General features: G+C 36.1%; 1 protein-coding gene across 14 annotated transcripts in view; it reads right to left on the bottom strand.

The window, feature by feature from the left end:
• TENM3 (teneurin transmembrane protein 3) overlaps positions 1-27,440 on the bottom strand; it is a 2,750,454-nt gene that overhangs the window by 2,083,393 nt on the left and 639,621 nt on the right. The gene's annotated exons all lie outside the window — the stretch shown is intronic.

The raw sequence follows: 27,440 nt of genomic DNA, 5'->3' as shown, positions 1-27,440 counted from the left end.
GATTGGAGAGAAAGTTGCAGTATCCTAGCTGAGGGAAAGATTACCTAATGGAAGTTTATGAGTTAAGAAAAGGGAGGAAACATCCACTTTCTTCTTCTTTTCTTTTCTCTTTTCTTCTTCTTTTCTCTCAACTACTTTCCACTTCTCATTCATGCCCAGCTTTATGGCCCGGAAGCCACTATCTATGCATAGAGTGGAAAAAGGCCTTAGAGGAAACCTTACCCTCCACCTCTAATTTTCGAATAAGAGCAGTGACCCGTCAAGGGTCTTAACCCTAAAAAGGTGCAGATTTAAAAGGGGACTATATTTCTTCACTCCTAGAAAAATAAAGTTTTCTTTGTATCTTTCATAACTATTAAAATTTAGAATAAATTATATTCTTCTAAGAGGTTAAAAATGTTTTGGGGAACTTAACTACTCTCTGAAAACATCATGATTATAAAAGTCATTTGGATTTGTGAAAGGACTTACTTTTATAAAATATAACATACTCTGTAAGTTGACAATTAATTGCATATAAATATGGTAAAATATTACAGAACAAAAGTGCAAACTCCGTATTTCTTTCTTTGATGCATCCTCAGAGCCCACAAGCCCCTGGCAAAAACTAGACACCTAGTGAATATTTTTGAATGAACGTGCACATGAATAATGTAGTATGCCATATTCAGAAACAAGTATAAGTTTATTTATACCTTTTTAGGGTTAAGCCCCTTGTGTGAAAATCCTAGTGCCAGCATTTACAAGGTCTTTGAAATTGGGACATTGTAAACCTGACCAAGCTAGATGTGACGGCTCACACCTGTAATCCCAACACTTTGGGAGGCCGAGGCAGGAGGATCTCTTAAGCCCAGGAGTTTGAGACCAGCCTGGGCAACATAGTGAAACCCCTTCTACACAAAAGCTAAAAAAGAAAAAGAAAAAATAGCCAGGTGGGGTGGTGCATGCCTGTGGTCTCAGCTCCTAAGAAGGCTGAGGTGGGAGGATTACTTGAGCCCTGGAGGTCAAGGCTGAAGTCAGCCATGATTGCACTACTGCTTTCCAGCTGTGGCAACAGAGCCACACCCTGTCTAAAAACAATAAATATATAAATAAAGTTGACCATGTAATGTGTGTAATATCCCATTCTGTGATATTTCAAAACTGTAATCGGGCAGACTATTCACCTAAAAACAGAAGATCTATTAATACATTCTGAGCAAATAGTGAAATTATGGAGCAGCTGGTTTGCTATTCGTTTCATGACATCCATTAAAAAAGGTGAAACTATCCCATTGAATTGGCTTCATTTCTATTAACTTATTGAAATTATCACCCTAATCTAAGCAAGCTAAATGACATTGTTTACTAGGGACTGCTTTATGAGTATTTTTTTACCCTTTTTGAAATTATAAAGATATTAGTTCAATTGCCAGTTGATTTAGGGACCAATACTGACATAACATTTTAGAACCACGTGTTTAACATAGTATGTTTTGCATTTTGTTTCTACATATATTAAAATTTTAAAACCTATATTTTTTAGAAATAAAATCTTTTTAGAGAGTGAAAGCAAGGTGTTCTTAAATACCCCCTAATAATTCCATAGTCATTTTAACGTCATCAAAAGCTTGAACCTCAAAAAGGCATTGATCATACGTGGCCACTAAACATAACAGTCAAAACACTACCGATGTCTGCTGCCTGTAATCACTGACATCCCTGAATCCATAACACAATACCACATGCCTAGAATTATAACTTCGTAAATCGTTATATCCACATTGCTGTCATGAACTGCTGTTTCTTCCTTTTTTTAAAAAAATATGTGCAATAGCCAAAGGGATCACAAGGATCCTACTCCAGGCTCTGCTTGTGGGTGTTTTTCAAGACTTCTTGGGTGATTTTCAACATGCTGAGAAAATGTGCAAATCCTTTATAAGAAAATAACGTTATGGGAAACACAATTAAACCGTTCCACTTTACAAATCCAGCTGACTTTAAAATGTCTATTCATTTATCTTACAGGCAATAACCCTCGAGCACTGTTCACAACTACATGGTTAATTCGCATTCACGTTCCACTTTATAAAGAGGAAAGAAATTCTTGAATTCGTGCAGTATAAAATTTGCACTTCTCTGTTTAATCGTTTCAGAGGAATCGTGGATGAGAATATTGATTCTGATCTCTATTTCTTTTTATGTATTGGGTTATCTTTCTTAATGACAAACAAAAATGTATATATATTTATGGTGTACAATGTGATGTTTTTATATATGTATACATTAAGAAATGGGTAAATCAAGTTATTTAACATACATGTTACGTATCACACATTATATTTTTCTGGTGAGAACTCTTATAATCCACTTTCTCAGAAATTTTCAAGTACACAATATGTTGTTATTAACTATAGTCACTGTGATGTACAATACATCTCTTATATTTATTTCTTTTGTCTAACTAAAATTTTGTGTCTTGTGAAAAAAATATCTCCAGTCCCCTCATTCTCTAGCCTCTGGTAACTACCATTTTACTCTCTGTTTCTATGAATACCACTTTTTTAGATTCCACATATGAGTAAGATTACATGGTATTTGTCTCTCCAAGTCTGACCTATTTCAGTTACCATAATGTTTTCTAGGCTCATCCATGTCGTCACAAATATCAGGCTTTCCCTCTTTTTTAAGGCTGAATAGTATTCCATTGTGGGCACTTTGGTTGATTCCATACCATGGCTATTGTGAATAATGCCGCGGTGAACACGACAGTGAAGGGCTGTCTTCCGCACAGTGATTGCTATCTTTTGAATATATACCCAGTAGTGAGAGTGTGATGATCTCTGCTTCTATGATACTCCACAAGTCCTCACTTAACATCATGGATAGGTTCTTGGAAACTGTGATTTTAAGTAAAGTGGCATACAATGACCACTTCTATGGCATGTAAGACATATGGGACCACTTTTCCCATATGTGAATTGATAAAAACAAGAGCATAACTTCCTGTGGTATATTTCTGATCACAAAACATCACTAAAGTTCTAAATAAAGACCAAAGTAATAAAGACCATAGTAATAAAATGAAATACATATGAGCTATGCATAGATTTAAGAAAGATTAATTAAAACAAATCATTTAAGTATTTACCTGCTTATTCCAGTTCAGGGTTGTTGGTGGCTGGAGCCCAGCACAGCAGCTCAGGACAACAGGCAGGACCCCCATTGGCCAGGATGTCCTTTTATCATAGGGTAACTCACACCCACTAACCCACACTCCCCCACACTAACTCACACTCACCCACACTCCCCCACACTCTCCCACACTCACTCATACTCACCCACACTCACACTCACCCACACTCACATTCACCTTCATTCACACTCACACTCACACTCACACTCACACCAGGGCCACAGGGACACCCGTTTATCTAATGGGCTCAGCTTTGGTGCATGAGAGGAACTTGGAGTCCCCGGAGAAAACCCACGCAGATATGGGGAGAGCACGCAGACTGCACACAGACGGGGGTCTGGATAGAAGCAACTGTTTTTCTCATAAAAGTTATGACAAAAGCATGATGAATGAAACGTTATTTGAGGACCTGCGGTTATCAGAACACTGAAAAAAAAAAGTGGGGTTACTGTGGATCAACAGAGAGAAAAATTACCAATAGAGGACCAGAAAACCTAAACCTTAATGTTCAGGAAGTTCTTCATTCTATTGGGAGCAAAATAAAATAACCATAGAGTAACTTACTAATATACCTATGTGTACATGTGCATATGGATACATAGTCTGGACTAATTTATCAATTTATTTATCTACACATATATCTATATTAATCACTAATTTAGACACACACAGACACACACACAAACATATGTACATGGTAAGTTAATATAATGTAGTGAAAGGTGCGTCATATGGAGTTTACCACTGTCAAAGGTATTAGCCGTGAATTTGAAACCAGCTAACTTTGTGCAAATGTGACGCTTCATAGCCACTGAAGATGCAGAAGATATGCATAGATAATTCAGTAGCTTCATCCCTAACAAAACCATTTCATTTTACCATACTGTCCCTATATGGCCCTCACAGCATTTTGCATGATCTTAAGCCACCTTCTTTATTACTTATTATCATTATTATTATTATTATTTGAGATGGAGTCTTGCTCTGTCACTTAGGCTGGAGTGCAGAGGCTTAATCTAGGCTTGCTGCAACCTCTGCCTGCCGGGTTCAAGTGATTCTCCTGCCTCAGCTTCCTGAGTAATTGGGACTACAGGCATGTACTACCATGCATGGCAAATTTTTTTTTTTTTTTGCATTTTTAATAGAAATGGGGTTTTGCCATATTGGCCAGGCTAGTCACGAAATCCTGACCTCAGATGATTCGCCCCCCTCGGCCTCCCAAAGTGTTGGGATTACAGGCATGAGTCACCATGTCCAGCCCATTGTTTATTATTAACGCTACTAGTGTTAGTATTATTATTGCTTATCTTCCCCTTCCAGAAGGTAAACTCCCTAAGGACAGGGACCTTGTCATTTTTATCACTGCGTACCACACTGAAGCCAAGAACTTGGCCCTTAGCAGATATTTATTTAATATTTGCCAAATGGATACATACATGAATGTAACACTAATTCTTACTATACGATGTTAAAGGCAGGTGGTACTGGTAAGGAGGGTGACTTCATTTACAGATAATATAATGACATTAATAATGATAATAAGGTACTTATTTTGGAAATGTGAAAATACAAAGCTCTAGTTGATCGTGGCATTCATTCGTCTAAACTTAGAAAATGTCCTAGAACGACAGTAAAGAGAAAGAATGGAATAATATTCAGTTGCTGATACAAAGGAGATGGTACATGTGCTCCCCAGCCCTGTTTAGTATATCAAGGGCCAAGGCCAAAGCACCTAACCTCTGGGTCTACCCAGTGATTGTTAAAAGATATTAAGGTATAGAAAAGCCTATCCTTTTCTGGCCCAAGGGATTGTAGAAAAATAAAAGTGAGAAAATAGGGTGTGACAGAGACATTCAGCCAGCCAGCCAAGTCATCAGACACAACAGAGAGTGAAACAAGATAGTTGGAAAATCCTAGAAACAGAAGCCTCTGGATGACCCTCCTGCTGACCCCACAGCCTTAATTTGGACCTCTCAGACTTGCTCCTCCCATGTCAATGTCAATAGAAAGCTAGGTCACAATATGGTCAGACAAAGGGAGGCTCTCCTGAGACTCTGTCCTTCATCCCCACGTGCCATGCAGGGGACAGAGATGTGAATGAAAAGGCTGGCTCTGAAAAAGTGAGGTGGCAGAGCAGCCCCACCACTGAGGCTACCGTCCAACCATACAGATATTTGTCCTCACTGAGCTCTGAACACCCTTGGGAAAAGTTGAGGCTCCGTCAGCAGGAGAGTAGTAAGGTATTTGATGGAAGAGTCTCTGACTCCAACAGGTCAGGTATCGCTCAAGTGGACAGACAGGAGGACAGATGCATAAGCCCAAGCGACAGAAGGAGGTAGACCATACTGTGCCCAATGACCTGGACTTTCCAATGCCCTCGAGAGGCTGTGTAAGACTGTGCTCAAAAATCACAACAGTGAAGCAAAGCTGAACTACAAACCTGGGTAGTCTGATTCTGTGCCCTGAGATTTCCCCTTATGTTCCCTTTTTTTAAAACATCTAGAATGCCATCTCTTGGCTTCTGGGTTGTTGTGTGTTAACTTTGTCTCCCAACCTTACACACATAGCTGCAAGGCAGCTACTTATATTACAGGGAGAAGATAAATATAAAAAGGGAATGAAGATATGGGTTTTGCAGTGATACAGAGCTGGGTTTGAAGCTCAGCCCTACTGCATTCTACCTGTGTCACCTTGATCAAGTGTAACTTTAGTTTAATTGTCTATAAATGGACATAATAGCTGTATCTATTGCAAAGGGTTGTTGTAAGAGTAGAATGAGATCATGCGTGTATCAGTGCACACAAGAAATGCTAGGAAATGTAAGCTGTTGCTATTGAGGAAGAGACAAGATCATTATCTTAAGGTGGCACAGATGCTAAGGTGTAGTAGAATTAATTCCAAATCTTCCTAATTGTAGCTAAACCTGATTCTTTGCTATTTCCAATCATTGAGCTTCCTCTTCCAAGTATTAAATCATGTTACTCCTTCTTCCCAAAATTTCCTGTCAACCTCATCTTCCATCTCCCAATCCTTTGCATCTTTTATGATGAGAATAAATGACATTTTTCTGCAAGCCTTCCCTACACCTCCAAGTGGACATAATCTCTTCCTCCTTTGAAGGGTTGTAGCACATGATTTGTAACTCCTTCACCATCTGCATCATTTCTTCTTTGTAGGATTTCCGAATGGCGCCTTATAGGTGTTGGTGTAAAGGAATTCCTTTCTTTATCATGCAATAAACAAATGAAGTCAACAGCTATATCATTTAAGCATTTTCTGTAGATTCAAGACCCAAAGTATATTCAAAGATTCAAAGCATATGGCCCTGTATCTAGCAGACCATCAAATCCCTTTCGAATGTGCTGTTGGCGCCATTGTCATCAAATCATTCCCCACATGACCTACTCATTTAGTTTCTTAACTCACACAAACTGGAATAGGCGATATCATTTCTGCATGTCTTAAACTTTCATTTTTCACATCAGACGCACCTTGGCATCCTGGTAAGAGCCCAGAATGGACAGCTGGAAAGCATGGGTTACAAAACCAATTCTGCTGCTAAGTATCTTTACGATCTTAAATTGATCATTAGTCTCCTTGAGCCTCCGTTTTTAAAAATCTTGTGATACAAGAGGATTGAACTTGATTGCCTCAGGTACCTACTGGCTCTAACATTTCATCGTGATGTTATTTTACTCTCTTTTCTTCCTCTAAGACAAATAAAGCCTTCCAGCTTTAAACAGCACTAACCTTAGTAGAGAGTCGACTTATTTGTTTAGTTCACAGTGTTATTGGCATGACCTTTATGGTGCAGTGCCTCCTGTGACACATGATAGAACACCAAAAGTCACAGTCTGCAGCTCAGTCTAATAAAAAATACAGTTTTAATTGTGGGTTGGCCTTACACCACATTACCTTAATGAGACAGCAAAGTGCAAGAACTAGATCCCGCTTGCAAGTACATACCTTGGTTTGCAAATTTCCTAACACATAGTGACAGTGTTGAACTTAACTATAAATGTATGTTGAACTTTGCAGTCCTGATGCGATAGGAAGTAGTTTAATAAGAACATCCTGCAAGTTCCCAGGGTATAAAGCAAGCCGGCCATTCTGAAACTCTCTTCCCCTTGCTGTGATATTAGTTTATACTAAATTTCTTTCTATCACTGAATAAATGTCCTATTTTTATCTCATACTAACACCAACATTGCCCTTAAAGTATTTATAAATAAAAATGCTAATATCTATTAAATGCTTCTGAACTAGTGTGCTCAGTGTGCCCGAGGAACCGTTATCTCTCACACTTGACAACCTCATCTTTGATAAAGTTGAGATCAAACCACTCCTTATAATCACTTCTTAATTTGATTCTCATGATCGCTCAGCCCAACCAGTGAGGACATCCTGTCTTTCTTCACCAAGCAGAAGATAAGAAATCCTTTATTTATTATATTGAATCCCTCTATTTTCCTCACAATCTCAGGCTTTTTGTAAAGATTATAATTTAATCTCTTCCTTATTGATTTCCTGTTTAAATCTCTCCATACCTTAAGAGAAATAGAGAAATCTATTCCTAGTCTACTCTGTTTGTTTGGGTACTTGACTACTTCTATGAAGTCATCTCACTCCATTATCTGCACACCATCCTCCATCAACTTTCACTCTGGTCCCACCAAGTCTTCCTGGTGACACAAATCTTCCAATGTGAAATAATGAGCAGAAAGCTATGAGAATAAAGAAAGGATCCATACGAATATGTAAAACCCAACATTTGGCTGAAAACATCCAAGGCACCACAGACCAGTTGTATCTGTGAACAACCATTGCTTGTTCCTAGTACCTCATGGCAGCAGATATCTGTACTTTGCCTCTTCTACCTCCTACTTAAAGTATTGGTTCATTAATTGATGCTTAGACTTAGAGACAAAGCAGTTTGCTGTGGTAGGCAGGGTGTTCCACTAAGGCATAGGGAGAAAGGATTTAGGCTGTCAACACAACTCAGTAGATGACACAAAATAATCATCTCCTCCACTGGCATTTACATCACATTTGCCAGTGGAGATATTTTAGAATGACCATGTCTCCAGTAGCTTTTCTATTTATTCTCTTTTTCTTTTTAATCTTGAAACAATTTAGATACACTAATGTCTAGATAACAGAAGTCGATGGCAAAGAGAAATGAAAAGCCCATTTTCACTGGAGTCAGAGTGGAGAGGTGTAGTTGCGTGACTAGTGAGCTGGGCCAAGCATCTGCATTTCACTTCATTGAAAGTAGTCAGAGAAATGGCTTATGTTTATTTAGCATCCAGTATTTTTCAAAGTGCTTTACAGAGATCACTTCATTTAATCCTAAAAACAATCCTTAAAGAAGGAGTGGAGGTTATATTATTATCCTCATTTTACAACTGAGTAAAGTGAGGTATAGAAAAATTAGGCAACGTTCTCACCAGAGAGACTGAGATTTGTACTTAGGCATTCTGCCTCCATAATCTACCTCTTTAAATAAAATACTGGGCTACCTATTGTGTCCAACAACAAACAAGGAAAATATGAAGATTATTCAGGCAAATGGTTGTCAGTTGTCTTCCATGGCCCAGCGAGACTTTGTTAGTAAAGTATCAGTCTTTATTTCCACCAGCCATCTGTCTACTCTTTGTACTAATTCAACATAAAAAGAAGAATGAGATGGATGCTATTTTTAACCTCCTAGAATATAAACCCTGTATTCATTTGTTTCTTATAAAATTAATTTTGAACTGATTATTTTAAATTATCTGTCTCTTTGGAAGAACACAACCATTTTTTATTGTGAATATATTTATTCTTTCCATTAGTAAATTTAACATGAGTGTCACAAGCAACTTCAAAGGTGTGTGGTGTGATGGATGAGCTTGGACCAAATCCTAGTGCCTGCTACTTGAGTGGGCAGCCAGTACAAATTGGGCCAATGAATGAATCAACAGTACCTCTATCATTTTCACATAATCATTATTTATTCCACGCCTCTCTTGAAGTAGTATGAAAAATAAAAAATAACATTGCTGAAAACCTAAGTTTATGGTTCATGTCACAATAGTAAGAATGTACTAAAATGTTTCATACAATTTATTTTGGTGTAAAATATTCTAATTTTCCAGATGAATACATAGAACCTTTTAGGACAATAAATGGTTCACTTATATTTTAGAATTTCTGTTACTATATTTTAAGGGAAATTTAGATGTTTTGAACAATTGGGTGGTCTGGGGATTTATGAAAGTGAATAATGTTGAGATTCTACTCTAGTGTTGTAATAGAGGATCTTAATATAAATAGTTTGAAATTGCATAAATATTGTCTGATTGTGATACTTGTGCTATTTGGAATATCAGAATACTGGGAAATGTGGATGTATACATTTTAAAATATGTATAAATAACATTACTATGATTTTCAGTTTCTTGTAACAATCAAAATATCAAAAATACATATTTGTCCTGTCCCTTTGGAGTGCACTCCACTCACAGTCTGGTGTCTTCACATACTTTTGCTGTTAGTATGTCAAAGCAGGGGTAATTTTAAAAAATGGAGAAACACTAAATCAAACAAAACAGTGTGTTCTTTCATTTTACCTAGGCCATACTTTGTTCAAACACAAAATCTAACTAAAAATAACATTATTGAAACACAGTATCATTTGAAAAATAATGCAATTTGACCATAGCATAAAAATGTAAGTAATGTAACCAACCTTTGTGTCCCAGGTCAAAATTTGGGCTGTGTATTAGTCTGTTCTCATGCTGCACATAAAGACATATGTGAGACTGAGAAATTTATAAAGGAAAGAGGTTTAATGGACTCACAGTTCCACGTGGCTGGGGAGGCCTCACGATCATGGTAGAAGGCGAAAGGCACGTCTTACGTGGTGGCAGGCAAGAGAGAGTGAGAACCAAGTGAAAGGGAAACCCTTATAACACCGTGAGGTCTTATGGGACTTACTCACTTCTGTAAGAACAGTATGGGGGAAACCACACCCATGGTTTAGTTATCTCCTACCAGGTTCCTCCGTATGTGGGAAATACGGGAGCTACAATTCAAGATGAAATTTTGGTGGATACACAACCAAACCATATCAGGTTGATTCTTTCTTCTTATCTGTGCTGCTTCCTGCTCCTGAATGTTGTTCTTGATTCTCCTCCAAATCTGGTATACTAGTTTCTCCACTCAAAATCTCATCCATATCTTCACTTATCAAACACATTAGTATTCCATTTGCAGTGCTTCTTATTCTACAGTTACCTTCTGGTGGCTTTAAGTGTCACAGATACTTCTTTCTAGAACTTGTTCATCCATTGAATCATTCATGTAAATTTATTAAGCACCTCTTCTGTCCCAGTCCTGCTCCTTGCTAATCCCTTCCCTTAATACTACTAACATATACATTCTATAACATCAAATTTAGCCATCTTTTCTTTCTCTCATTCTTTATTTTTCTTCTTATGGATATCTCCCCAACTCAACTACATTTGTTTTTACAGGAATTCAAATAAAGAAATAAACTTATTTTCAATCTTCCATTTTGCATAGAATAATAATAAATATGGAGTATTTACTAAATACCTTTTGACCGGCATAATTAATTTCAATTAAATAGCATGTTTGTGCCACAGAAGTTAAATGCTACCCTGCATGAAGGGCAAATTTGAGTCCATTTCTTCTGAAGGGGTTGTTCGCTTATTAGTACACACTGGATTCATGAACGACAATGGGTATCCTTTTGAGTTTTATTAAAATTGATCATGCTCATTTGTAATTGTTAGATATATACTTAAATAGCTAAGTAGCTTTGATTTCAATATAGGTTTAGATTTAATTATAAGGAATAAAGGTTAAATTATGTGAGAACACATGCTGAGCTCATCGCTGGAAACTGGCATGAAGAAATCAACACATTAAAGAAGAGAAGAAATAAATGGCACTTTTGCCATTTCAATTTAATTCTACTGCTTTTCTAATGAAAATTCACCTAAACACAAAGTACCTTACTAATTATCTAATCACAGCAGGAAAATAATACATGGAAACTGTACTATTGTATTTCGAACTGCTTCACACTTGGCTCTTCCCTAAGGTATGTTAACCAATAGTGAAGTTCTAATATATTATCCAGAGGAAAACAAAAGTCTAAACATAGATTCCCTTGTCCTCTTCCTATTGAAGATAACTAAAATTTGATTTTTTGGATACAGCAAATTTTCTGGGTTCAATATGCTCCTTCCTCTTGCAATTCTTTAATGAAAGATTATTTATTGGTGCATAAATAATCTTTGCATCATTGAGTAAGATGTTAAAGCTAGTGAAAGAAAAAGTTGTTTACCTAATAACACAAAATTCACTATATGTTTATATTCATGAATTTTAGAAAAGTTGCCGAAGTTATGATTTCCAGAAGATTGTATTTTAGGAAAATGCCACTGGTTTAGCTATATTTAAACTTTTGAAGTAGAGGAGAGACATTACTTAGAGAAAAGCAGGAAGAAATGTCTGAAGCTCAAAACAAAGGGTACTCCTGCTGAATCTTACTTCTTTAGCTACCTAGAGCTAACAATTCTCCCTAAAACCTAAAAGCCTACAAATTATATATTTTCCTCTTTCTTCTTCTCTAACAATATCCCTCATATCCACAGGCAGAAAATAGAATTGTTCAAGACAGTTTGTGTAGGGAAAAATCTATTTCATGTCTATTTCTCTCTCTCTCTCTCTCTTTTTTTCCTAGCAATAGGAATAGCTCTTTCAGTAAAGAGAGGTAGTAAACGGCCAAAATAGTTTCAAAGATGCAAGCACTGGGGCTGATATTTTCAAATGTACTCAAGATTTTAGGCTTCAGTGAACTAAGCCCCTAAATGTATAAAAGGCAAATGTGATCTCATAGTCGCAACTAGAACTATTTACAAAGTAATGGTTATCAGAGGAAGCGAAAGACTGTAAATGGGTAAATACAATTTATATATTATTATATCTTTTCCTTGTTTACACACACACACATTTGAAAAAATATTTAGGAAACTATAGAACAGTGGGAAAACAGTTGAAAAACAAATAGTTGGTACATGTGAAATAAAAATGGTATCCACAAGGATACAATAAGAGCTACACAATTATTTTAAGGATACAATTGATTGGTTGGTTGGTTTATCAAGGGAATGCCACAGATAATCTTGATTTCAGCTGAGACTTTGACAGACCATCTAATTATAATCTTGTAGATAAAATGTGAAGCTGTATATTAGGCGATGGTACAATTATGTAAAATTCACAACTCACTAACAATTAAACTCAAATTATGATTAGTGGATTCATGTCCTCTTATACAAATACTTCTAATGACATAGCATAAGATTATGGCAGGCAACATTTTAAAACTGATGACTTAGAACACACAGCAAATTTGTTTTACAAATCTAAAAATCACATAAATAATCAAGATTCAAAATTATTTCCCTACTATGCTAGACTAAAACTAACAAAGTGGAACTGAAATGGGGTAATTACTAAAGCTTAAATTTAGGTTAAAATATCAATTTGGAGGCCCCAGATTGTAGTGGCTCTTGTGAGAAAGATCTAAATGCATTTGAAAATACAAACTGAGCCAACACTAATACAAAAACTGCTTTAAGATGAGTATAAAAATAAATAAGCATCAACAAAAGTTAAATGTGGCCTTAGTTGCAATAAACAGAAATGTGGTTTCTTAGTCACAAACCTAAGTCGAATATTCATATTTCACTCAGCTCAGTCCAGATTTGTGCCATTGTTTCCTTTTCCCATACCTATTTCTTGTTCATTCAATCATATGATAAAATATCTTTTATATGCAATGTGAAACACCTTAAAAATCCATCTGAAATTCTGAAATATATATTTTTTAAAACTGACAGCTGAAGACTTCCAGGAGAAAAGGCAATTAAAATGATGAGGATCCCCAAAACCATGTCACATAAATAGTTAATGAAACCTGAGATATTTTCACTGATAAAGGGAATAGCTGTATAGGATAGACCCACACATTTGGAAGGCCATCATAAAAATTTTGTGTAGGCTTATAAGATAGAACTAAGGCTAACAGGTATTAATCATCACCATAAAAAAGCAAATAGGGACTGGAAGGAATGAAGAATTTTAAAAAATAATTTGAATTGTTCAGCAACAGAAAAGGCATCCTTGTAAATATCCGTATTTCCCAGTGGCATGCACATTGAAGCAGCGACTGGGGTGTGGGGTAGTGGATATTCTTGAACCTCAGTAGGATGCAGCAGGTAGGTGTACAGAACTACCTTTGAAATGTTGATGTTAGAAAACTGTATTTAAGGAAGCTACACTATGGATAAAATATCACATTGCTTAGATACCTTGGCACATTTTCAAACATGTATCCTGTTTATCCTGGTACAAATCAGTTTCATTGTCTTCCATTTACAGTTTTCTCCCCACGCATGCATCAAGCCTGCAGGTCCTTTTCTGCCATTATTATTTGCTTCCACCTTCAGGGGAACTATCTATTTATTATTCACTGAGTCCCTTCGAGGGATTTTCTCTCTCAGGGTTTCAACCCTAGCTATTTAGCTTACGGCTGAATTCTCTGGAGTTGCCTAAACTCCAATACACACTTGATTCCTCAGTTTCTGTGTTCAGAATTTTCCTGACTAGTCCATCTGTACTCTAGAAATAAAGTATCTCTCACCATGCTTCTCTGAATGGAGCCTACAATTTTAAACAGCACATTCTTGGGTTTTCCTTGGTCCTCTTTCCTGAATTTGTTTTTATAGGTTTTCTAGGCATGAGTAATGCAACCCTTTCAATGTAGCTCAATATATATCATTGACTCTACCATTTCCTCTAAATGTCTAAGATTCTTTGTAATATACTGTCTCATTCTCCCATCAGCATCCACCTTTAAGGCATTCAATTTCTCACCAAGGTTTACTGTCTCTCTTTCAACAGAATGACAAATAGAGCCTTTCCATCTTTAATTTGCCAAATATATAGATAAATTGAAGACAAAAGAAAATGTCTTTAAAATTATTAAAGATCAAGCAATAAGGAATAATGTTGATAACCAACAGGAAAATTTAAATTACAATCATAGAAAATAGAGGGAAGTGGCATTTTCAAAGTTAGCATAAATAATTTTGAGGAATGATAGACAGAGTGCAATGAAGACTAGGGCTACAGAGAAGTTAATGAAAGTAGTGGTTGTAATAAAATAAATTTGAGAGATTAGAAGGATATTTGAAAAGGGCGAAGACATCCTTATTTATTTATTTATTTGGAGACAGAGTCTCACTCTATCCCCCACACTGGAGTGGAGTGGCATGATCTTGGCTCACTGCAATCTCCGCCTCCAGGGTTCAAGTGATTCTCATGCCTCAGCCTCCTGAGTAGCTGAGATTACACGCCCCCTGCCCCTCACCACGCCCAGCTAATTATTGTATTTTTAGTAGTGAAGGGGTTTCCTCATGTTGACCAGCTGGTGTCAAACTTCTGACCTCAGTTGATCCACCTGCCTCAGCCTCCCAAAGTGCTGGGATTACAGGCGTGAGCCACTGTGCCCAGCCCAATATTCTTAAATTAAGGGTAAGAAAGGTTGTTTTTCAATACTGAATACAGGACATTTGACAATTTACAGATGTGTTCTACAGAACAAATTCATAAAATTTACAGAAAATTTTCTTTTTACAGAAAAAGATTCTCATATTGCAGAAGGAAGGAAAACTTGCTTAGACATTTTAGCTCATTTAAACCTACAGATGTGGAAAAAAAAAAAAAAAAAGAAGCATGCCTTTCCTGTACAGAGAGCAAACATATGCTACAAATCAGACAGAAAGAGACACACACATGCACACACACGTGCACGCTTACGTTGTATCTTGAGATGAACAATGACAAAAACAAAAGGTCAGTATCTTCACTTTGCATCACTGAAATAAATGACAACTCTTGGAGCTTAGTACTTTCCTCCACCTGACTGAGTCACTGCTTACAAAACAAAACAAAACAAAACCCTGATCCCTGATTGCCTTTTGCTTTTCTGCTTTCTGAAGATACCTGATGATTTTGCAATGCATAAAACAATACTGTTTCCACTATAGGTAGACTAATTGTAACCTTGGCAATTTTGTAATTTTTTTCCCTTTAAGTATATGTCAGATTTTTTTTTTAATTGGCAAACAAGCATTCTAAAGTTGAAACTCCTTTGCAAAATATCTTGAAAATAAATTAGCTTTTTTTTCTAAGAGATTTTCCCTTCTTTGGGTCTTACTTTGCTATTAGGGTAGACATCATCACTTTTTTTTTTTTTTTTTTGAGATGGAGTCTCACTCTGTCGGCCAGGCTGAAGTGCAGTGGCGCGATCTCAGCTCACTGCAACCTCCTCCTCCTGGATTCAAGCAATTGCCCTGCCTCAGCCTCCCAAGTAGCTGGGATTACAGGCATGAGCCACCACGCCTGGCTAATTTTTGTATTTTTAGTAGAGACGGGGTTTTGCCACGTTGGCCAGACTGGTCTCGCGCCCCTGACCTCAAGTGATCTGCTGACCTCAGCCTCCCATCACTTTTTGTAGAGATGAGGAAACTGAGATTGTGCTATAACTTAATCATAATGTACAATGGATAAGCATTGGAATCAGGATTTATGTAAAACTCTAAGTCTATATGATGACCTATTGCTAAGGTAATCAATACTCAGCAGTTTAAAATAACAAAGATTGATTATCTCGTAGTTTTGTGGAGTAAAAAGTCTAAGTAGAAATTAGTCAGGTGTTTATCGTGTAGGGCCTCTCAAAAGGACGCAGCCACGTTGCCAGCCCAGGCTGCCATCATCTCAAGGCTTGATGGGAACAATTAACTTTCAGGCTCACTTACGTGGTTGTTGGCAAGGCTCCGGTCCTTACTGGCTGTTGGCCATAGACATTACCTCCTTGCCACAAGGGATTATCCACAGGGCTTCTCACAACATGACAGCTTGCTTTGCCAGCCAGCAAGAAAGAGAGCAACAGGAGACGCATAGGATAAATGCCTGAGTCTTTTTGTAACTTGTTTTTGAAAGTGATTTTCCATCTTGTCTGCCACATTATATTCACTAAAAGCAAGTCACTAAATCCGGTCCACATTCAAAAGGAAAGGATAATGGAGTGTGAATATCAAGGTGTGACGATCATTAGGTACCATCTTAGAGGCTGCCTATCACAGACCACGAAGGTTTTTCTCTGTACATGTGAGACCCAAACTTCTTGGCTTGTTTTTAAATTATAAAACAATTAAAGAAATATCCATGCAAGAATATCTGTCCTACGTTACCTGTATTAAGTTTAACCAATGAAAATGCAATATTTAATTTGAACACAGCAACACATTCCACTGTAATTTTCATCATAACATTAAGCATATATATGTAAATAACTTAATGTAGTTCTAGTACAAAATATTAGGAAATTGAAGAATAATGACACTTCTTCAAAAAGCTGGATGGATAAATGACATATTTTGATTTGCATTAGAGGTTTGGGAAAGCAATGAACATTATACGAATGAAAATTCTAGGGTGGGAATGTTTCTTTAGTGAGGTAACATTTTTCTGTATCTATTGTCCTCTTGAGGACATATGCCAAATTTGGGTACGGGCTTAATTTGGCTATTCAGAAGAAACCTTGCATAAAGAGAAATTAGAAAAGCTTTTAGTAGTAAAACAGCACTGATGGCACAAAGTAAAAACTTGAGGAAACTCGACTCCATGGCCTGTGTCCTCTCTAGGAAACTAGCTAGGCTGAAACTTCTAAATGCAGAAAAAATATATTCTGTACTCTTGCGGTGCTTAGCAAAAAAAAAAAAAAAAAAAAAAATACCTGACCAGAAAGAGAGAAAGGGGTCTACATCAAATATAATGACTGCTTCCCCTTCAAGCATATGAGAGTTTGAGGAACTATATAAAATGAGAAGATGATAAGAAAGCCTGGAACATCTGAAAGGAAGAACTAGCTATATCTCCCACAATTTTCAAAATAAGGAAACCGCTTTTCACAAGACTCTCAATCAAAGCTTGGTAATATATTTAAAACAACAGAAAACAGAATGCAATATTGTTAAAATAGAATGAGGGACAAAGAATTTCAACAGAAAGCTCTAATCTGAAAAAGGAATTCAATGAACATTCTAGAACTGAGAAATACGGTATGTGATATAAAGAATTTCTTGGATGAGGTCTATCTCAGACTAGACAGAATGAAGAAAAGAAGTAGTAATCTCAGGATAAATAAATAGAAGATACACAAACTAAAGTACACAAGATTGGAGAAGAATTAAGAAACAGAACACTGTGTAAGAGACCTATAGAAAAAAATTCAAAATATCTAACATTCCTAAAATTAAGTTTACCAAAGGAGAGGAGGTAATGGAGCAGAAGTAAATATTAAAAGACATATTGAATATGAATTTTCTAACACTAATGAAAGACATGGATCTGTAGGTCCATAACCACGACAAAACCCATATATGAAAAGCATGCACACACACAGAGAATTTGCTGATAGTCAAGAGGAGGAAAAGGAACCTGTAAAAGCAGCCAGAAAAAAAAGATACATTGCCATCAAAGGAACAACAATAAGACTGGCAGCTGATTTCTGAATATAATTATGGAAGCCACAAAACAATGAGATATCATCCTTAAGATGATGAAAGAAAGTCATTGTCAACTAATTTTCTATACCCAGTCGAACTACTCTTAAAACCTGAAGATGAAACAAAAATGATTGGTTCTAAACAAGGGAATAACAAAAAAATTCATTTCCAGTCGGCTTATATTAAAAGAGAACCCAAAAAGTCTTCTTCAGATAGAAAAAAAAAGTAATACTAGATGGAAACCTGGAAACAAACAAAAAGAACAAGAATACTAGCATATATAATACATAAACATAGCAGTATATAAGCAAACATAGAAGGATCTTAACTGTACAAAGCAATTGTATGTGTTATAAAACATAAATGATTTGTAGAAGCAAAATGCATGAAAATGATATTGCAAATGTATAAAAAGGATGAACAGAGTTTAAAGTTTCTAAGTTTCAAGCAACATGGGATAGTAATAAGAGGTTTTTGCTGTTGTTGTTGTTGTTTGGGATAGGATCTCGCTCTGTCACCCAGGATAGCGAGCAGTGTGGTGATCTCAGTTCACAACAGTATCTGCCTCCTGAACTCCAGCAATCCACCCAGCTCAGCGTCTCGAGTAGCTGGGACTAAAAGTTTTTTGAAAATTAAACTGTAGTAAGTCGATGATGCATGTTGTAAACTCTAAGGAACCACTAAAAGCACAGGAAGGAAATATAACTAAGTTAAAAGGAAAATAATAAAGCAATAGATAAGTGCTTAATTTAGCTAAAAGATGTCAAGAAACAAAAAATGAACATAAAAAGGGAGGCCTAATACACCGCACACAGCAAGATCACAGATACAAATAAAACTACATCGAAGTAATTAAATGGAATTAATTACAAATAAACAACATATGTCAGAGGAAAGACTAAGTCTATCAAATTAAAATAACAACAATGAGAGCTAAATCCCGAACACAAGCCATTTACTTTAAATATGAGATAAAGACATGGAAGGTTGTAAGTAATAGGATGGGAAGAGATTACCATAAAATACTAATCAAAATAAAGCTGCTATGGCTATACCAATATCAGAAAAAATATTTTTAGGCCAAGAAGCTTTACTAAAGGTAAAGAAAGACTCTTTTCATAATGAATAAAAGTGTCACCACACAAAGAATATACCTAACTATAAACATTTATATACCTGATAACATAGATTAAAAACACATAATAAAAATTCATTGAAAACAATAAAAGAAGATATGGATAAATTCCCAGAGTGTTAGATTTTAACATACTTCTAGCAATAAATGACAGAATGAGCAGATATGAAACATTAATAATAATAAAAATTTGAAAACACAACGAACAATCCAACTGAGATAAGTTGAATGCTTTGCCCAACAAGAATGGAATTCATATCTATTACAAGTATACCTAGAACATTTACAAAAGTTGACCAGATGCTTGGACATCAAGGAAAGCCTTAACAAATTTAAAGCTGATAATAATCACAATAGGTTCTAGGACTACAAAGAACAAATTAAGCTAGAAACCGAAAATTAAAAAAAAATGCAGAAAAATCTAATTGTATAAAATTTAAGCATCACACATCTAAATGATACATGAATCAAATTAGAAATGTCCAGAATATCAAACTGAATAATAAAACATTTAATATTAAATTTATGAGATCTAGCTAATGCATTTAAATGCTCTAAATGCTTATATTGGCAAAGTAGGAAGGTTTAAAATATATGCATCTGCTGTGTGTCTTTTGATTAGAGAATTTCCTTCATTTACATTTAAAGAAATTATTGATAGGTAAGGACTTGACATTGTGATTTTGTTAATTGTTTTCTGAATGTATGGAAAGTTTCTGTTCCTTTCTTCCTTTCTGTTCCTTTGTAATTTGATTTTTTGTAGTGGTATGCTTACACTCCTGGTTTCTTCATCTTTTCTATAACTACCAGAGGTTTTCTCTTTGTGGTATACATGTCTTACAAAACTTGTCTCATTTAAAAATTTATTTTAAGGTAACAACAATTTATCTTCAGTTACATACAAAATCTCTACACAAATACTTCCACTTTTTTTGCTGTTGATGTCACACTTTACATCTTATATGGTTATTCCATTAACAAATTATTGTAGATATAATTATTTTTAAGACTGTTGTCTTTGAACTTTTATACTAGCGTTAAATACAAACTGTGCTTGGTGTGCCAAATCCTTTGCTCTCGTTGCACCCTCAGGCCAGAAATCCAAGACAAGCCATGTTCAGTATAATAGAGGCTGGAGTTGATTTTTTAAAGTTAAAAGTTTAAATCAGTGGGCAGAGAATAAATATAAAGTATTTATGCTGCTGTTGTTTACAGAAAAAGCAGGAATAGTAGTGTGACAAAGGGCACCGAGATCACAGATGGCTCTTCTATTTGGCCCATAATATATATAGGAAAGCAAAGAAAAGGTATGAGTAACCAACTCAATGATTTTAATTCTTTAATAGCTAAAAATGAAAACTGTAGTGGCCAAATTTTATGGAGTATAATTTATGAAATAAAAACGAACCCATTCAATGTTAATTAATTTCTTCTTAAAGCAATGGCAACATATATACATTAATGAAAATGTATGTAAGATTCACACGAAAAATACATTAAATCATTCAGCTTGGTGCTAGCACCAAACAAATTCAAAGTGTTGAATATTTGAAATGCATTGGTACCCAAGCATATTTTGTAAACATAAAATAATTTCCATCTTTTAAAAGCACTTTTAAAAAATATATTAGCTGTCATGCATTTAGTAGCAAGAAAAGCACAAGATGAATGTGCTCGTTTTAAAACAGTAACCTGCTTCATAGCAGGCTATGTTATATCTCTATGAATATCTAGAAAAAAATTAGACAAATTTGTGGTTAATTTGCATAATACAAATAGATTCTTACTCTCCTACTTCAAATAGGATAAAAAGAGTAAACATAAGGCTTACATTAGTTCAAATATTCTATTGTAGTTTACGTGTTTCACTTTAACTTGACTTGAGATTCTTACGATTCATTGCCAGTTGTCTCCAATATTAAACACACACACACACACACACACACACACACTTTAATATTTTCAGAGCAAAGTTCAGCATTTTAGTGGTCCTCAGTCCAGGTGATAATTAATATGAAAGTTTCAAACAATCAAAACATTTAACTTAGATATATGATTGTACAGACACAAACTTCCCCATGTTAGTATATCAGAGAGAAATAATATTTTAGTCTAATGGAAAATACGAAAAATATGTATTCTACCAATTTATATTATGTGCATGTGGATGTGGATGGATAGTAAATGACAATTTAAAGCAAATATAATGTATTGAGCTTTCTCAATGGTAAAAAGACACTAAAATAATGGTTTATTCATAAAAGCCAAATATTAGACTGTGAAAGGATTCCTAAATACAAAGGAAAGCATTTGTTATTGTTGTAAATATAACAAGCATTATAAAAAATTATCCCTATTTTATAGAGGATAAAACTGGTTCTCAGATACTTTAAGTGAATTACCTAAGGTTAGGGATTCTGATCCCTATGCCTGCACTCCAGTCACTCTTATAAGTATTTTTTTTATCACAAGTCAATATTTAGTATATCTACTCTAAATTAAAAATAAAACACAATAAATGAGATTGAGATGTAAAAACTATAAACAAATTGAACATTAGTCTTTCCTAAATTAAATAACTTTCATACATAAAAAAGTACTTTGCTGTTTAGGTCATACAAATGTGAAAGTCTATAGATGCTTATATTAACAAGCAAACAAACTTGCTTGTTATTGATTGATTCATTCAACTAAATAGAATGCCTTTGAAGGGAATCAAAATATGTCACCCCACAATATGCTACTTTGACAGGATTATTTCAAGCTGAAAGCAATTGAGAAAAGAAACATAGGAAGAGCTCACAGCTATTTCCCTATCTACGTAAAAGCAGGGCATATATTTTTTTTTTTGGACAGTATCCTCTTTCTCCCCTACCAGGAAGAAAATAATAACCTTCATCAATAGAAATAAAGACAGCATTGAGTCTGCAAAACAAATTTTACTAAAATTTAAATTTGCTTTTAAAAATTTTAAATTTGTTTTAAACAAAAAATATTTTTTAAACAAGTTTTACTAAATAACCCTTATATACCACCAATTTCCTGGTATATTTCCCAGTCACCTCTTCACAATTTATTTCCCTTAGAAGTCCCAACCCCTTTACCTTTATCTACTCACCTCCCACAATTTATCAACCTTCATTAAAATAATAGATGTAGCTAACAGCTTCTACAGGTTTTTTACTTCGGTTTTTGTGATGCCCCCATGCACATAACATTAAAAATATTAATAAAATTTCTATGACTTTTCCTCTGTTAATCTTTCTCTTGTCAGTTAAATCACAGACCTCAATTAGTGAACATGAGAGTAGAGAAACTTTTTCTTCCCTAACACATTATATAAATGTCGATAAGAATCCACATTCTGGGCTTATAGAAATTCTGTTATTAAAAAGATAAAGTGAATCATTGAGCAAAAATTGCCCATAGGTAAACTACTAAAAAAACTACTTGAAACTGTTAATATATGGATTTGATAGTGACAGCAGGCAGAGAAATTCTTTGTAGACAGGAGTGTGTCCCTGAGAAAACCCTACTTTTAAGTTTAAAAGCCTGAAACTCACAGCCCAAAGTGAGAACTCCCATGCCTGTGGGCGTGCTCTCCCTCAATTGGTTCTTTCTGAATAATGTCTTTTTACCAATCTAATGTTGCCTTTTCCAAAACTACCTACCACCCACCTGACCCACATCCTTTGCTTATTAAGACCCCAGACTTAGCTGGCAGACAGAAGAAGTGGCTGGAGGCTGGGAAGAAGTGGCTGGATGTCGTGAAGAGGCAACTTTGAGACAGTGGCTGGATGCAGCCAGAAGAGAAAAGCAGAGAGGTGGCTTGACTTCAGGGGAGAGCGACCTTCCCTTCCCATCCCCTCTCCAGTTCCTCTCTCCTCTGAGAGCCACTTTCACCACCCAATAAAATTCTCCACATTCACCATCTCTCAATTCATTTATGTGAGCTCATTCCTCTTGGGCACTGGACAAGAATTTGGGATGCACCACATGCAGGTACCCAAAAAGGTTGTCACACTGCCCTTTTCCCTCGATGCAGTGGGCAGCCACCCCACACAATGAGGTAAGAGTCAAGGGTGCACTGGGCTGATAGGTCACTGTTGTCTGCAGATGGCAGAGCTAAGAGAGCATTGTAACATGGTTGTGGGGTCTGTGTGAAGTTTGCTCCCACCAGGGCTGAAGTGGACAACTGGTTTCTGTACTTGTTCACTTGTTTGCTCCCCACTGTGAGGGGTGGAGCCCAGTAGACCGGGTGAATGGAGTTTGCTCCTGTTGGGCCACCAGCTGGCTCCTGTACTCGCTCACTGCAGTTCCCACACTTGTTTGCTCACACGCTCCATCCCATGAGGGATTGATAAGGGTGGGCTGAGCAAATGAGGCACCACTGTTGCAAGTCCCATTAACAGGTCAAGAAAATGTTCTACATCAGATTGTGGTTTAGAAAGAAATTCTAGATAAAGAATTATTATAACACTTAAATACTCAAATTTAATTAAACCACAGAAGTTTGCAGTATAAAGCATAAATCACAGATTCTGTTACTAAATATTATGCGTTGAATTGGAGCCTACTAAAGAGAAATTTCATAATCTATCCAGATGTCCTAATATCAATGTCTAGAATCATATTACAAGCCAAGGAAATACTTTCATGCAATTTTTGTAAGTTCTTAAAAGTGAGTTTTCATTCTGAAAAATAGCTATTATTAGCTGTCTAAATTTTTTGTTTATCAGATCAATAATGGCAATATTGATGCTTCTGCAAAATCATCACATCTTTTCAATGACGTAAATTCTGAGTACTTGCAAGCTCAACTAACACAGTAACACACATTACCAGATCTTGTTTAAGTTAACTCTAGATGTAATAATCTAAATCTAAATCTACCCATACCAGTATTTTTACGAATATTTTTAAGACTGACTAACATAAAGAAAATTTGATACATATTCTTATTTAAACCAGACAGAAGATTTAAAATTCTTGGCACATTTTAGCATTTGTTAGTTGCTCTTATCCTTTTTGATAATATTTTTACATAAAGCTGAGATAAATTATGAGCTTCCTCCTCTAATTGTATTTCTACTTTACCGCAAGGAAAACCCACTGTTATTCAAATCAATCTTTACTCCCAAAATGGTTGCTAGTGACACCCTGAAATTAGCATCTAACAGCCTCATCAATTCCAGATGACAAAGAAATAAGTGCCCCTATTGTATGATTAGGAGTTGGTTTCAAATTCAAAGAATAGTCTCGATTAATTTCAGCATATTTTGAATCTTAAAAAAGTTCATGTCTTTTAAAGAATAAGACAATTGTATGACAGATTCCTTTCTTTCACATCATATTTGAAATGGATACAACCTTTCCCATTGTGCATGTGAAAAATTGATTTTAATATCTAGGATTGTATTATACTTCCTGTTATACTCAGAGTTTTGGAGAATTATTTTTCTATTATAGATTTCTTTGGTAAAGCCTAAATTCATTATCTATAATTTTTTTTCAGAAGTCATTTTATGGCTTTTTAGGACTACTGAAGGAAAGCTTGACTGAAAATTTACAGGTCAAAATAGAGCTTTATTTCACTTACACAAGGTTATAATTTCTGGATATTCCTCCTCATGTTGGAGAATATAAATTATCATATTTAGTTGCTGCTCAAATTAAAGGGGCGGCACATTTTCAAAAGACATCAATAAATATATCCTTTTTTCCATTGTTGGGGCTTTTTAAAGGGATGTGCACTACTGTATTTTTTTGGAATGGGACAAAATAGAAAATGAACACTTAAAAGCAAAACGGAGAAAGAAAATAAGGTTACAACTTTAACTCATAGTAGGTTATCTTACACTGGTTAGTGGACTATTAGAAACACTAACCCAAAGTGATACATTAAAATGAGGGCACATGTATTTAAAAATCTAACTCCAGTGATCACTATTTCAGTTTTTACTGGTGAGTTCTTTTATTTTCACAATCTTTTTTCTTTTGAAAGCCTCATTCCCAAAGATATCTCCTTTAATTAATTTTTTGTTGAGCGAATTAGCTGCTCCTTTTTTTCAGATTTATTGTTCTAAGTCTCACTGTGAGTATGGGAAACAGGTGGGAGGTTTATACATAGTAAGTAAGGTTGTGAGGATATTCTCTTTCTGAGATGACAGCCTAAGCCAATCTTGAGAAACTGAAGGTAAAGTTGCAGATAGAGTTGTGCAGACAGAATTGTGTATTCCCTGCAAAATTTACATTGAATTTCTATCCCGCAATGAGACTGCATTTGGAGACAGAGCCTTTAGGGAGGTAGTTAAGGTTAAGCAAGGTCATAAGGTCAGGTCCCTAATCAAACAGAACTGGAGTCTATACACCAAGAAGAAGAGACATCAGAGATGTGGACACATAGAAGAAAGGCCATGTGAGGTCACAATGAGAAGGCAGCTGTCTGCAAGCCAGGAAATGAGGCCTCACTGACCTTATTGGCACCTTAATCTTGGACTTGCCATCTCCAGAACTGTGAGAAAACAAATTTCTTCCAGTCATCTACAGTCATCTAATTTATGTTATTCTGTTACGGTAGTCTGAGCAGTCTAATACACATAGTTGGGATTTAATCTTCACTAAGGTGTAAGTAATGAACCTGTTGCAGAATTTTTGGTCCTTATTTCAGCTAAAACGGGGTTCTTTTCACCCTATCAGGGAAGATTAGGCATGTGGACATGTTGAAGGGTGAGTAGAGCAAAACGTATAGGGTGAAAAGAAAAAAAGAAAAAGAAAACTCTCAGCAACGTTCGAGGGGTCCTACTAACAGGCCCCCACCTCACAGACTGATTACCAAGCCACTACCCACACAAGCTGAAGAGGCCAAGTTCCTCCCCACTGCACAAGGCATGAACAACCCTGTCGCTCCACCCCCATTCTCCCAGTGCACAGGCAGGCCCCCAGTCCATTGTGGGCATGCACAGACAAGATCCCGGGCAGATTCCCTCATCTGCACAAAAGCATCTGACATAGCATTTGTGGGACGAGCCAGAGATTTTCCGGGGACCCTTCCTCCTCTGCCTGATCTGCCTGATCTGCCTCCTACATCTGCCAAATCTACATACTAACAGTGGGGGAGGGAGTATGGGGAGTGCAGAAGTGAGCCCTTGACTCCAACTACGCTGACCTGCCACCTTAATCCTTAGGGCTTCTCATGTTTGAATCTGTCCTTCTTCCTTTCCCTTCTTACCTTGCCTGAGGAGACCTTACCTGGCTTTCTGGTCCATTAAGTCTCACACGTGTTGTAGGTCCTCCCTTTCTCCATGAATTTATTCTTTATAGAAACTCACATTGATTATTCTCACTTAAAAAAATCTCATTGCAGCTATTGTCTTTGCCTCCTTTTAGCATTTATTTTTTAGTTCAGTTTGTTTGATTCTATCAGTCCCCTCGACTGGAATTTCCCACAGGATAGTGATCAATGATCATATCTTCTTTCCTATTCCCCATAGTTTAATGACCATTTGTTGTTTAGGCAATTTTTCCACTTTTTTTATTTCTTCCACTTGATAAAAGAAGGGATTTCTCTTCTTACAGAAGTCAAGGCTTCTCCCGATATGCATAATTTCACTATATCCGTATTATAAGCAAAAGGGAGTTTTTGAAAAACTTTAACTAAATATTGTGCATTGTGTTGAAGTTTAACAGCTTCTCTAATATTTGATGTATTTTTATATTCATTATTCTCAACTACAACAAAATTATTGCAAACCAGAATGGAAAAGAATTCTAGTTGGTATTTGAAAAAACATCAATATCAAGGACAAATTATCTTCCTTTTTTTTGTGTACTACCACCTTAAATGTTTAGTTGTTAAAATTATCTAAATCTATCAGATATGTGACATCTATTATCTGCTTAAATCCCTTACTTGAATTTATTTTCATATATTTTAAAATAACTGAGGCAGTCTGTATGTTGAATGAACCAATTAAGCATAAGTTCTTGAAATCCATTAGAGTACAATGCAATGTCTTTTTTCGAGGTAGAAAGAAAAACATGGGCCGGGCGCGGTGGCTCAAGCCTGTAATCCCAGCACTTTGGGAGGCCAAGACAGGTGGATCATAAGGTCAGGAGATCGAGACCATCCTGGCTAACACGGTGAAACCCCCGTCTCTACTAAAAAATACAAAAAACTAGCCGGGCGAGGTGGCGGGCGCCTGTAGTCCCAGCTACTCGGGAGGCTGAGGCAGGAGAAAGGTGGGAACCCGGGAGGCGGAGCTTGCAGTGAGCTGAGATCGCACCACTGCACTCCAGCCTGGGTGACAGAGCCAAAAAAAAAAAAAAAGAAAGAAAAACATGTCCTACCCCTGAGGTGGAAGCTGCATGTTCTATTTGGCAGTGTAGGGTTCTAGTTATTTGGAGATCTCTCATATATAGTGGCAGCAGGGTTCTGTTGTCAACATAACCCCTGTAGCCAACTTGGATGAGATGAATT

The sequence above is a fragment of the Macaca fascicularis genome, chromosome 5 (genome assembly GCF_037993035.2).
Source record: "Macaca fascicularis isolate 582-1 chromosome 5, T2T-MFA8v1.1".
Lineage (NCBI taxonomy): Eukaryota > Metazoa > Chordata > Mammalia > Primates > Cercopithecidae > Macaca > Macaca fascicularis.
Note: the sequence above shows the minus strand (reverse complement) of the source record. Positions and strands in the feature narration are given on the sequence as shown.